The sequence below is a fragment of the Lolium rigidum genome, chromosome 1 (genome assembly GCF_022539505.1).
Source record: "Lolium rigidum isolate FL_2022 chromosome 1, APGP_CSIRO_Lrig_0.1, whole genome shotgun sequence".
NCBI classification, from domain to species: Eukaryota; Viridiplantae; Streptophyta; class Magnoliopsida; order Poales; family Poaceae; genus Lolium; species Lolium rigidum.
The window spans coordinates 173271427-173281611 of NC_061508.1; the positions used below are offsets into that span (position 1 = coordinate 173271427).

At 45.3% G+C, this 10185-nt stretch overlaps 1 long non-coding RNA gene across 3 annotated transcripts; it reads left to right on the forward strand.

Annotated features, from left to right (window-relative positions):
* The first annotated feature begins 4159 nt into the window (after nt 1-4159).
* LOC124682751 lies at nt 4160-7568 on the forward strand. 3 transcript variants are annotated; one of them, XR_006996410.1, is made up of 3 exons: nt 4160-4293; nt 4490-5164; nt 5448-7568. It is a non-coding gene; the product is annotated as an uncharacterized LOC124682751 (long non-coding RNA). The 3 variants fall into 3 exon arrangements; XR_006996411.1 differs by having other exon boundaries at nt 5764-7568; XR_006996409.1 differs by having other exon boundaries at nt 7024-7568.
* The last annotated feature ends 2617 nt before the right edge of the window (nt 7569-10185 follow it).

Consider the following 10185-nt stretch of genomic DNA (forward strand, 5'->3'; position numbering starts at 1 on the left):
AGATAAGGAAAACTCAAGTGAAGACGAAATCCTTATGCACATTTCACCTGGTGCCATGGCAGGTGTGCAATCAAACAGGAGCATGAGGTTGCAAGGCTGGTGTGGGGGCAAACAGGTGTTGCTGCTCATAGACTCCGGCAGTGCTGGTTGCTTTATCAACTCAGCTACAGTCAAACAATTAGGGCTGAAAACTGCAAAAATACCTGCTGTTACAGTGACAGTTGCGGATGGAGGCCGTACTAAAGTAAATCAAGCAGTGCACGATCTCTCTTGGGACTGTCAGGGACATTCATTCTGTACTAGTTTCAGAGTGTTTGATGTGCCAACATATGACATGATTCTAGGTATGGACTGGTTGGAATCCTTGCCACCAATGTGGGTAGACTGGACACGGAAGACACTGAGATACCGCGTGAATGGTAAGCGGGTGATATTGCGTGGGATAAAACACAACACAAAAACTTGTGAACCCATCTCACTGTCAGAGTTGCAGCAGTTAGCTGAAGACAGGGCGCTAGAACAAATTGTACAACTAAATGCAGTGGAGACAGAAACTGAAATGCCGTCAGAGATAGCAAGAGTGCTCCACGATCATGCTGTATGTTTCTTGACACCTAAAGGGTTGCCGCCACATCGCACCTACGATCATCGCATCACGTTGCTTCCAGGAATACAACCAGTCAATGTCAAGCCGTATCGGTACTCACCTCAACAAAAAGATGAGATCGAACGACAGATAAAGGATATGCTATTACAAGGCATAATCAGAGCAAGCCAAAGTCCATTTGCTTCGCCAGTTCTGTTGGTTCGAAAAAAGGACGGTACCTGGCGCTTCTGTGTAGACTACCGGCACTTGAATGCTGTCACTGTCAAAGATAGATATCCAATGCCAGTCGTGGACGAGTTGCTCGATGAACTGGCGGGCGCACAGTTCTTCACAAAACTCGATTTACGGTCTGGCTATCATCAAATCAGGCTAGTGGAAGAGGATGAACACAAGACGGCCTTCCGCACACATAGTGGACACTATGAATTCCGTGTCATGCCCTTTGGATTGACGTGCGCACCTGCGACATTCCAAGCAGCGATGAACAAGATCTTTGCGTCCATGATTCGCAAGTGTGTCCTAGTGTTTGTCGACGATATTCTCATCTACAGCCACACGCTGCAGGCGCATATAGAGCATCTTGATGAGGTATTCAAGCTATTGGAACAGAACCAGCTATTTGTCAAGAAATCGAAGTGCTCGTTCGCTCAGCGCTCCCTCGAGTACCTCGGCCACATCATCAGCGCGGAAGGGGTGTCGACTGACCCAGCCAAAATCGAGGCTGTCCAGCGCTGGCCACGACCATCAAATGTCAAACAACTGCGAGGATTCTTGGGATTGGCGGGATATTACCGCAAGTTCATCAGGTACTTTGGCGTTCTGTGTCGCCCTCTCACTCAATTGCTGAAGAAGAATGCTTTGTTCTGCTGGACTCCATCTGTAGATGAGGCATTTGTGGCGGTCAAACAAGCGCTCGTTCAGGCGCCGGTGCTGGCCTTGCCAGATTTCAGCAAGGAATTTGTATTGGAGACGGATGCGTGTGCTTCTGGCGTGGGAGCCGTCTTGATGCAGCAAAGCCACCCGTTGGCCTTCCTCAGTAAAGCCTTGGGCCCAAAAAACCAAGCCCTCTCAATATATGATAAAGAATGCTTGGCTATCCTCATGGCAATTGAAAAGTGGAAGGCCTATCTACAGCACAGACCATTCACAATCCACACGGATCAGCGCAGCTTGATACACCTGGGGGATCATAAGTTCAACACATTGATACAACAAAAAGCATTCTTCAGGTTAATGGGCTTACAGTACAAGATCGTGTATAAGAAAGGGATATCAAATCGAGCTGCTGATGCTCTGTCTCGTCGACCTCAACAAATGTCAGCTTATTCAGTCTCTGTAGCTCGTCCTCGTTGGGTGGAAACAGTAATTGAAGGGTATCAAAAAGATGACCGAGCACTGGAGTTGTTGACAGAGTTAAGTGTGCAAGGATTTAATGACCAGGGATACTCTTTGCAGGATGGGATTATCAGGTTCAAAGGTAGAGTGTGGCTTGGGAATAATGTCGAGGCACACACAGCAGTTCTGCTGGCCTTGCACAGCAGCGGATTGGGTGGACATTCAGGAACACTGGCTACCTATCAGCGGATAAAACAAGTGTTTTTCTGGCCAGGGATGAAAAATGATGTGGTGAAGTATGTTCAAGCTTGCACGGTGTGTCAACAGGCTAAAAGTGAACATGTGAAGCTTCCTGGAAGATTGCAGCCTCTGCCCATTCCTCCTTCCGCTTGGCATACAATTAGTATGGACTTCATTGAAGGACTTCCGTCATCCAACAAGTTTGACACCATTCTAGTGATCATTGATAAGCTCACCAAATTTGCACATTTCATTCCATTGAAACACCCCTTTACAGCTGCTTCCATTGCTCAGGTTTTCATGGATGGTGTGTATAGATATCATGGCATGCCCCAGGTCTTAATCTCTGACAGGGACAAGATATTTACCAGCAGTTTCTGGCGTAATCTATTCCGTTTGGCTGACACTACCTTGAATTTGAGTTCATCCTACCACCCACAAACCGATGGCCAAACTGAGCGACTGAACCAATGCCTCGAGACGTATTTGAGATGCTTGGTTCATGCAAAACCTGATCAGTGGGCCAAATGGCTTCCACAGGCTGAATACTGGTATAACACTGCTTTTCATTCAGCATTGGGTCGTTCGCCGTTTGAGGTGCTATATGGGAGAAAGCCTCGACATTTTGCAATTGACAATGAGTCACTACCAGGGCACACTGATGTAGAAGCTTGGTTGAAGGAAAGGGCAGACATGCTCCCATTGATCAAGCAACACCTGGAGCGTGCACGGAAACGTATGACAGCTCAAGCTGACAAAAATCGCAGTGAACGAGAGTTTGCTGTGGGGGACAGGGTATATCTACGTTTGCAACCTTATGTGCAAACCTCAGTGGCAGCTCGATCTTCTCAGAAGTTGGGGTTCCGTTTCTTTGGCCCCTACTTGGTCCTCCAGCGAGTGGGCAGAGTGGCATATCGCTTACAGTTACCACCTACTGCTCGAATTCACCCAGTGGTGCACGTCTCACAACTAAAGCGAGCTGTGAAGCCTACTGACGAGGTCAGCTCCTCTTTACCCGTGGCACTAACTCGAATGCAGGTCAGGGTTAAACCAAGAAAGGTGCTGGCGGAACGATCGGTTCGTCAAGGAAACAAGATGGTGCCTCAAGTCCAGATCGAGTGGGAAGGATTACCACCAAACTGCATTTCCTGGGAACCACTATTCTCGCTGGTGAACAAGTTTCCTGACTGTGTGGCTTGGGGACAAGCCAATTCTTCAGGCGGGGGTAATGTCACGACTCCAAGGCTGACTGAAGCTATCAAGGCCAAGCAACGGACTGATACTCGCCAAAGGATCCGAGAGGCTCATTTAGCTTGTGGGCTGGCGGCCCAAGTCCATCAACGACCCAAGACCCAAGGGTGACCGAGTGGTGGCGCACGTTACTTTAGCTGTGTTCCTGGCCAAGTAGAGGCATCGAGTTGTAATTGAATCAAGTCCCAATTGGGCATCTCTCTCTTCCTCCTCTCGCTGCTAGCGATTCCTTCTCGGTGTGACACCGAATTGTATCCAGATTATTGTTGAATCTATACAGATCTGTGTGAGAGAGTTGTGGAGTGCCACACAGCTCCACGTGGCAGGTGATCGCCACCGATTGCAATGCATTTTTCCCGTCGTAACGCACGGTCACTTTTGCTAGTAAATTGCCTAGAGGTGGTAGGATGGTTGGTACGTCCGTCTCTCCCCTCAGCACACGAAAATTCGGCAACCTCCCGCTGAAGCGCATCATGAAGAAAAAGACGTTCGTAGATGTGCACGACTCCCCCGTTCTCATCTCCCCGTTCGTCAAACTCCGGGCCAAGCAACCGTCCCCGCATTTTCCACTGAATTCCCCACTCCCAGGCTTAACTGGTGTCCCCGCGGTCAATCCCCTCCGCGGATACGCTGGATTCGATATCAGCGCCTTCCTCGATGATGGAGGCGGCACGCCAGCCAGGAAGCCTAACGGGGCGGCGCGGCCTAGGGGGCCGCGTGGTCCGAGCCGTGGGCGCGGCAACTACGCATCGGCGCCGGCAAGCTCCGAGAAGGCGAGGAGAGCTCTACGCGAGGTCCCTCGGTGGAGAACGACGACGCATCCATGAGCGATGCAGGAGCTGATTTGCAGAATCGCGCTGGTATGGGATCTATCCTTTGCACGACATGATCTGCAATCGAAAAAATGAAGTTGCCGTAGATAACAGATGTATCATTGTTTTTCTATCGGTGAAACACGTGTTGGATTCAGCTAACTCCATTGTGTTGGATTCAGCTAGCTCGGTCAGCTTGTTCAATTGGAATTTCTTTTGACACGAGATTGGTTTTTGCTAGCAGATTGGTCAAGAATCTCTTGCCAGGGGCGACGCAAAGGGGAATCCTGTGATCAACCAGAAATTGGACATAATGGCCAGGACTACGACCCTGGCTTCTGCTCTAAGCTCCCACGTTGTAGATGCCCTGGTGTTTCTATGGACGGTCTGCCATTGCAGGAGCATGAGTACATGGAGAGTTTCCAATAGATTGAATTGCCCAGGATGGAGACTATCCAAAAGAGGGAGGAAGCCCGCCGTACGATGGACAAGGTGGTGCAGACCTCCACCCACGACCCAAGTGCAAGGGGAAGTATTGCGGGGATGTGCGTTTTTCAATCAATGACTGACAAATCAGTCTAGGGCCTTCTGCAGTCCTCGGTTCAAAGCACCTCCACGAAGACCTGTTATTTAGTAATTCAGGTTGTGCTAGCTTTTGTAATCTTAGTACAAAAAGAAGAGGCAATAGTTGTATCACCACATACACAACTGCGAAAGGACCTAGCATGTGTTCTTAGCAAAAAAATGCAATCAATCCAATGCTTCTACCTTTTTTCCAGATAAGTTGCATACAGAGACAACGTCACATGGAGGAAGAATCGGGCACACCTAATAGCTGGGTTGAGAAAATACCCTGATTTGTCTACACCTCATGGAGAAGTTACACATGTGTTTCCTGCCTAGGAGAACAACCGCGTTGGTAGGTTCAATGAGCTGAATTATGATTTTTTTGTTTGATCTACATTTAACTTTCATAGATTTCCCACAAGTGACTTCTGCTTTCTTGATTATTGCATATTCTGCAAGTGAAACATAATGGTGGTGTTGATTCTCTCTTTTCTATGTGTTTTTTCTGTAAAACCTTAGCGTGAACTAGCTTAGTAAGATTCCATACAGAATAGTACATGCCCTTCTTTCTGTGGAGTTCCAGTCACAACTTCCCTTACTAGAGTTTATGTTTTGATACTCTATGTATGTTTTAGTAGGGAGGCAACCAAAGGACAGCAGTAAATGTCAATGTGAATACTGCGCCACCAGCATACTTTGGCAGCTGCACCAGACCATTTATCTTTGGACCTTGCTGATAGCAAATAGAGTAGAAATATATTGTTCATGTACTACTGGATTTTTATAACTTATGGGAACACTTCAGTTACTTTTTCCATGATGCAGTACTTGTGGACAATTCGATCCCTGTGCTAGCATGACGATGTCAATTATTTCGATTTAGTTATGTATGCTTCCTCAGTTTTGTGTTATTGAAAGTGAAGTGGTTAATTCAAAGTTTTCTATCAGCAGACATCCCTATTAGTTTCTTCTATAAACTAAGTTCCAGTGCCATAAAACATGTGTTATTGAAATACCTGCAGTTTGAGCAAGCCACTGCTACCTAGGCAAAGGTGCGGATATGTGGTCATCTCTTACAGTTTTCTCATCCTTCTCTGCATACCTATACTATCCACCAGTTTAGGGATCTAAAAAAAGTGACATATGGAGATCAATTGACTGTAGTGTGTTGTTAGTCCCCTCATTACATAGCAGTAGGACTGAAGATATGGTGCTCTGTTCTTGTATGGTGCCATATTTAGTTATGTACTTTTGTAAGGCTCATATGCATCTGTTTTAGCCTTTGAACAGGGAAGTTGAACTTTTTAATGATCAGGCTAGAAGGTCCAAAGCCAAATAGCAAAACTCCGATTATTTTTCAATTGGTGAACTCCTGGAATGATTTTCTTACTGCTAATTGAATTCCCTTGCTGCATAAAATTATTTGTAAATAAATATTACTAAAAATACTTTAAAATGGGTAGCATCGCTCACAAACTGTCTGACTATTAGTACTGAATTACACTGATGTCACTTCACTATTCTTGATATTGCTCCATGTTGGTAGTGATTTACTGAATTGTGCACTGTCACTTATGGTCACATGAGACATTATGGCATCTATGTTACTTCATGGAGTTATAGGTGAACCGAGTGCCCTCAACTTATACACTGGCAATTAATTTCTAGATAAACAAAAGCAAAATGTTTTTGTGCTCAAGTCTGCTTAACATGGATGCTTATTTTCATGGCTCTATAAAAATCATACCCTGGTTTAGATATGTTTGGATGACATGTACAACAGTATAAATGAGTGTTAAATGATACGAGTCCCTTCACATATCTTCCGTGGCAATGGGTTGAAGCACGTAAAGTACGCAAAGCTATTGTCAATAGAGCAAGGTCTTCAGGTTATCGATGACATATTTCAGAAAGCAATTTATCTTTGTGCATCATCTTACACTGCCATGCTTAATATACATGAGGCACCAGCTGGGTTATTTTGTGACGAAGCAACGAGATGTAGACGGAAAACGACTCAGGCGCCTCATGGTTCCCTGTCTCTACTTTTTATTTTGACTTTGCCCTTCGTACAACCATAAGTTCAGATTCATTTGTTAAAGCTGGCTGCAAGTTGCATCTATATTTGCCCCACTAAGCTGAACAATTTATGAGTGTTACTAAACATCATTTTCTCTAATTTATCCTGCACTTGTGTGTTTCATATATCAGATACGAGGGATCTCCTCTCGCATTGGCGGTGGCAGCTAAGGGCATGCGATGGTGGGAAGCTGGGCGGGCCTGAGCTCGATGGCCAACGGCGGCTCTCCCCTCTCCTTCTTCTGTCTGCTACATGCTTGCTATCTATTTTCCTATCTCTATCTCTATTTGATTTCTTTGTTGTGGTAGTAGTCTCGTAAAGTTGATAAATAACAGTAGCAAAGATGTTCATGGCATGTGGCATATTTATTTTCTGTTTTTTTATTTATCTATGCAAACCTACATGTTTCCGCAAATTACACCTGAGGTTGAAGTATGCAATATGTTATTGATTTCTTGATGAAATTAGAAAAAGCTACTTAACTTCTCAAAACAGATATATGGAATAATAATTCTTTATTGAAGATGTTCCAAGACAATGAGATTCAGGCTAAGACAATGAGATTCAGGCTGCACTAAAAGTTTCTGTTGATTTGACATCCACTTGCTAGCGATCTTCCGTGACAATCACAATTCACCGTCACTGATTTTTGCTTCTTCAATACGTAAAGCGCTGTCTAATACATGGTAAGTAAAAATTGATGATTTCGTATTGAATAATGATCTATTAGAAGCTTACACAGACAAGAAGTTGTACATTATCTAGCCTTTCTATAAACATTACATTTGCCACTACTAAATGTTTTTTGCAGAATCATGGTTTATGTGTAACCAAAATTTGTGGTCACTAAATATCTGAAACTTTTTTAGCAACCTCTTTCTAATGAGAGCGATCCTTGGAGAGCGCCCAATCAAAATTATATCCACGAAAAAGTACTTAGTTGGCATAACTGCATACATTAAATACTTTGAACTATAATTTGTAGATATGTTTGCATAGGAACTCAAAGAAAAGCATGGTCAATTTCTATAATATACGTGCATTATTATTTTGTTATGAAGCTTGATGCTTGGTATTAATTTCAAACGGAGCACTACCCGTGACTACTATGTTCGTCACTGCCAGTGCAACATTGCTTGTTTTTGCCACTTCGACTGAATATATTTTGCCACTTCGACTGAATATATTTATTCTGAGAGAAGCACCGACTTATTGTGGAAAAGACTATGGGCTTTACCACTTCCGGCTAAAATTCTGCACTTCTTATGGCGTCTCACAAATAACAGCCTTCCACTCAGAATGAAATTAAGGAGAAGGGGAGTAGAGTTGGACACAAGATGCCCAGTATGTTACAGACTGGATGAAGATGGAGGCCACTGCTTTCTGAAATGTAAATCGGTCAAAGCTCTATGGAGAGCAGCCCAAATGGAGGAAACACGGCAAGTCCTTGTTAATTGCCCGAATGCGCAATCTGTAATGTATGAAATCTTTCAATGTGACGAGAAGACATGTTTGAAGACGTGTGTGCTGCTGTGGTTATGGTGGTCTGAGAGGAACAAGGCTAATCGGGGAACTAATATAAGAAGCATTCATGACATCTTGTTCTCTCTTCAGTTTCACCTCACCGAGTACTGCAGTATGATGAAGAAGAGGAAGGAACATAGACAGAATAAACAGCAGGTTTGGACTCCTCCCCCAGCAGATTTTCTGAAAATTAATACTGATGGAGCTTTCAGACAAGCATCTTGTTCTGGTGGGTGGGGTTTTACCATAAAAAATGAGCAAGGTGCATCACTAGTGGCGGGAGCAGGCAACCTGGAGTTTGTCGCTGATCCTTTCCATGCTGAAACTGCAGCTATGTTCTATGCAGTGCAAGAAGCAGTCCGAATGGGCTGCCAAAAGGTCATCTTTGAAACTGATGCAGTGACACTCAAGCAGGCAATGACCAGCAGCATGTATGATAACTCAATGGTAGGTGTTTTAATAAAAGAGATGAAATCTGTAATGGAGCACTCCTTTCAGTGTTGTAGAATAGATGTGTGTCCAAGAACCTGTAATGCAGCTGCACACTGTCTAGCAGCATTTGGCGTGAGTATGGAACGGGGTGAATGTCAGGTCTGGCTTGACCCCTTCCCAGATTTTGTAAAAGACGTTGCTGGCGTCTGTCCAGCTTTTTAATTAAATGGAATGCATCTGTGTTCCTTTCAAAAAAAAAAATAATCTATAGAATTTGAAGATTTGAATTCCTATAGTAACTTTACTTAATTAGATATGCAAATTTAGTTAACCGTGGCAACGCACGGGCATTCAACTAGTAATCTATATCTCTTATAAAGCAAACCCCACTAGAGGGTCATTTAAGTTCTCTATCTCAACATGCAAGCTATCCACATCATCCATTCTATTAGCCATCCAATTATCCATGTCATCCCCCACTAACATTCATTAATACTTTACATGCAAGACACATCATCTATTTTTTAAGCCATCCAATTATCCACATCATCCACTTTTAGCCGCCCACTACATAACCATTTCAAGTCAGTATTTTTATGTTAGCCTCTTGACTATTATGCCAATTGAATTCTGCATGTTCCAACAAATAACATCCTATTCCAATCAACTTATATCCTTTCGTTTTTTACAAAACAGAGTTATCGGAGAAATTCCCGCTGCAACGCGCGGGGTATTCTTCTATTATATAGTATTGTGAAAGGCCTTAGAGCATCTCCAGCCGCGTCCCCCAAAGCGTCCCCCAAAGGGATTTGGGGCGCGCCGGACAAAAAATGCGATCCAGTCGCGTCCCCCAAAGCCCATTTTTGTCCGGCGCCCCCCGATACGGTGTCCGGCGCCCCGAGCCCGTCCCCGTCCCACAGGGGACGCTCCGGCACGCCGGACACAACGAAAAGCGAGGCGGGGACTGGCGGGGCCGACCCGTCAGCGGCACAGTTAATTTTAACCTAACCGTCGCCTACCTCGCGACGGAAGTTATTCGCGCGCAGTGACACACGGCGGCATCTTTGCCTTAATGGCGACGGAGGGGCAGGCGAGACGTTTCGCCGGTGCTACGCAGCCTCCACGCGTCGCCAGCGTTCGCACGCCACCGCCCGTTCCCGCGCGATCTTCCCGCCTCTTCTCGTCTGTTCCCGCGCTTTCTTCCCGACGCCGGCGTCTATAAAAGGTCTCCCGGCTCATCAATGGTAGCCACCACACCCCGCCGGCAACAAACACAACCCTCGTCGCTCCACAGCCGTCTCCTCCACCACCAGTGGCAATGGCGAACCGCCCAGGCG